A 3,922-nucleotide genomic window follows, 5' to 3' on the forward strand; every position below is an offset into this window, starting at 1 on the left:
ACTAGTCTGCTCGCACGGAAATGGCTGTAGGGTCTTAGAGTCTGAGCTGAGGGCTTTGATTGGTCGTCTGCAGCATGTTGACATGTCCGTCTCCCGGCGGGGGGAGGGAAGGGGACTGACTGCTCATGGAGAGGTTCAGGCTGTTCCGTCCGCCTGGAGAACTGTGGTTATTGTAGTTTCGTCCCAGGGTTGTCTGGAGCAATGCGTCAGAAGAGAAGAGAACTATGGGTATTGTAGTTCTAACTCTCAACATGCCAGGAGGTCTGGGGGCTGCCATACTAGCAGAGGACTGTGGGTATTGTAGTTCTGTCCCTCATGCGGTCTCTCAGGGTAGTCTGGGGCCATGCGTCAGAAAAGGACTATGGGTATTGTAATCATGTCTCTCAGGAGGATTGTGGGTAGTGTAGTCGTTCAAGGCCCTAGTCTGTCAGCTGGCAGCGTAGCTAGAGAGGAAGCTGTAGAACATGGGGAGTTTCATCCTCTGCTGGTCTCTCCTACACCAGGCCATGACCGTCCCCTCACTGTTAGCGGTGTAGAGGTGGTGGCCGTCACAGGAATACGTCAGGCTGATGATAGGCTTGTTCGACTTGGGGAAGGTGATCTCTCTCACTGGCTTCAAGTCCCAGGTGCTCCACAGCCTGAATGGTTGTGACGAGAGGAAAAAGGAAGACCTTTGTTATTTAACATTTATTCAGGAAGCCACATTCATTCAGATTCAGAACGTCTTTATGTCACTACCCAGGTTTCCATCCAATTGAGCGACAGTTTTTCCACGCGCATATTAAAACATTTGCATATAAACAATATGTGCATTTTCCCAGAAGAGATGTTTTCCCATCAGATTGATTTGTTGCAGATAAAAGGACGTGAACAGAAAGATATCTTGTACAGAATAAAAAATACAACTTAAAATGGGTTTCCATCTCAAATGTTTTTCTTATATAATGAATGTGCCCACTCTGGTGTCTGGTATTGGTACGTTCTCTTAGCCAACAGAGATAGTGTGGTAGGCTACATACAGTTCATTCAGGAAGTATTGGTACGTTCTCTCTAGCCAACAGAGATAGTGTGGGTAGGCTACATAAAGTTCCTTCAGGAAGTATTGGTACGTTCTCTCTAGCCAACAGAGATAGTGTGAGTAGGCTACATCAGTTCATTCAGGAAGTATTGTACGTTCTCTCTAGCCAACAGAGATAGTGTGGGTAGGCTACATACAGTTCCTTCAGGAAGTATTGGTACGTTCTCTCTCAGCAAATAGAGTGGTGAGTAGGCTACATACAGTTCCTTCAGGAAGTATTGGTACGTTCTCTTCAACAGAGATAGTGTGAGTAGGCTACATACAGTTCCTTCAGGAAGTATTGGTACGTTCTCTCTAGCCAACGAGATAGTGTGAGTAGGCTACATACAGTTCCTTCAGGAGTATTCACACCTCTTGACTAATTCCAAATTTGTTTGTTACAGGCTGAATTAAAAAATATATTTATATATTTTTTCTCTAGCAATCTACACACAAAACCCATAACGACGAAATTAAAACATGTTTTTAGACATTTTGGTAAATGTTTTGAAAATGAAATACAGAAATATCTAATTTACATAAGTATTCAACCCCTGAGTCAAAACTTTGTAGAAGCACATTTGGCAGCGATTACAGCTGTGAGTCTTTCCGGGTAAGGTTAAGAGCTGTGATCTTTCTGGGTAAGGCTCTAAGAGCTGTGAGTCTTTCTGGGTAAGGCTCTAAGAGCTGTGAGTCTTTCTGGGTAAGGTTCTAAGAGCTGTGAGTATTTCTGGGTAAGGTTCTAGAGCTGTGAGTCTTTTGGGTAAGGCTCTAAGAGCTGTGAGTCTTTCTGGGTAAGGCTCTAAGAGCTTTGAGTCTTTCTGGGTAATTTCTAAGAGCTGTGAGTCTTTCTGGGTAAGGCTCTAAGAGCTTTGAGTCTTTCTGGGTAAGGCTCTAAGAGCTGTGAGTCTTTCTGGGTAAGGTCTTAAGAAGCTGTGAGTCTTTTTCTGGGTAAGGTTCTAAGAGCTGTGAGTTTCTGGGTAAGGTCTAAGAGCTGTGAGTCTTTTCTGGGTAGGCTTATCGAGCTTTGGAGTCTTTCTGGGTAAGGCTCTAAGAGCTGTGAGTCTTTCTGGAAAGCTGCTCGCACACAGCTCCGGCCCCTGTTTGGCAGACGTTGTACCATAACTTCTGATTGTTGAGAACCGCACCAGATGTTCAGATTGAGTTCTGCTGACATTGCTGACAGGCACAGATCGCGTTTCACAGTCACAAGTAAGGTCACTGGCCCGCCACTGGATGTACAATGAATCATAGGTAGAGGATGAGTGACAAAACCGGCAGTCAGAAGACACGCGGCAGTCAAGCCAGACACGAAAGAGAAGATACAAGGCCAGACACGCAGTGCAGTCAGCCAAGCACGCAGGCAGTAAGCCCGACACGCAGGCAGTCAAGCCAGACCCGCAGGCAAGTCAAGCCAGACAAGCAGGCAGTCAGCCAGACACGCAGACAGTGCCATAGCAGACACGCAGGCAGTGCAAGCCAGCCACGGCGGCAGTCAAGCAGACACGCAGGCAGCAAGCCCAGTAACACGCAGGCAGCAAGCCAGACACGCCGGAGTAGCAGACAGCGCAGGCGTCAGCCAGACACAAGGCAGTCAGCACAACCCACCTAGACTATTTATTATACGTAACGACAGGTCTCCCACTAGAATAGAATATATCAGTAACAGCCAGGTCCTCCCCTAGACTATTCACAGTAAAAGCCAGGTCCTCCCACTAGACTAGACTATATACAGTAAAAGACGGTCCTCACCACTAGAATAATATAAGTACAGACAGGTCCCTCACTAGACTATATACAGTAACAGACACGGTCCTAATAGCTAATATACAGTAAGACAGGTCTCCACTAGACTATATAGTAACAGACAGGCTCCTCCTCTAGACTTATATACAGTACAGACAGGTCTCGCCACTAGACTAGACTATATAAGTAACAGACAGGTCTCCACTAGACTATTAATATATACAGTACAGACGGTCTCCACTAGACTAGACTCATATACAGTTAACAGACAGGTCTCCCACTAAGACTATATACATAAACAGACGGTCCTCCCTATTATATATCAGTAACAGACAGGTCCTCCCACTAGAACTTATACAGTAACAGACAGGTCCTCCCACTGATATATACAGTAACAGACAGGTCCTCCAATAGACTAATATACAGTAACACAGTCCTCCACTAGACTATATACAGAAACAACCAGGTCCTCCCACTAGACTAGACTATATCAGTCAGCCAGCTCAGCTCTAGACTAGTACAAACATACAGCCACACTAGAACATTATACAGTAACAGAGTCTCACAGACTAGCATACGTAACCGTCCCACATAACACTAATAATACAGAACCAGAGCGGTCCTCCCACTAGACTATATACCAGTAACAGACAGGCTCCCACTAGACTATTATAACAGTAACAGACAGGTCTCCCACTAGACTGATTCATTACAGTAACAGACAGGTTCCTCCCACTAACCTAATTATACAGTACACAGCCAGGTCCTACCCACAGCTAATAGTACAGAGTCCCACTATCCTATATCAGTAACAGACAGGTTCCTCCGACTAGACTATATACAGTACAAACAGGTCTCCCACTAGACTAGACTTATACAGTAAAACAGACAGGTCCTCCCACTAGACTAACTATAACGTACATGACAGGTCTCCCAGCTAGACTATATAAGTAAACACCAGGTCACCACTGAGACTAGACTATATACGTAACAGCCAGGCCTCCCACTAGAACTATATTCAGTAACAGTCAGGTCCTCCACTTAGACTATATACAGTAACAGACGGTCTTCCCACTAGATATAAGTAACAGTGACATACAGGTCTCCTTCACTAGATTA

The 3,922-nt window shown here is 45.3% G+C and overlaps 1 non-coding gene across 1 annotated transcript in view; it reads right to left on the reverse strand.

Annotated features, from left to right (window-relative positions):
- Positions 1–499: 499 nt before the first annotated feature.
- Positions 500–3,922, reverse strand: part of LOC112074669 (uncharacterized) — an 11,749-nt gene continuing 8,326 nt past the window's right edge. The window contains exon 3 of the transcript XR_011477069.1: positions 500–638. This is a non-coding gene — a transcript (uncharacterized protein). The remainder of the gene's footprint in view (positions 639–3,922) is intronic.

This window comes from Salvelinus sp. IW2-2015, unplaced genomic scaffold, assembly GCF_002910315.2.
Source record: "Salvelinus sp. IW2-2015 unplaced genomic scaffold, ASM291031v2 Un_scaffold2752, whole genome shotgun sequence".
Classification (NCBI taxonomy): domain Eukaryota; kingdom Metazoa; phylum Chordata; class Actinopteri; order Salmoniformes; family Salmonidae; genus Salvelinus; species Salvelinus sp. IW2-2015.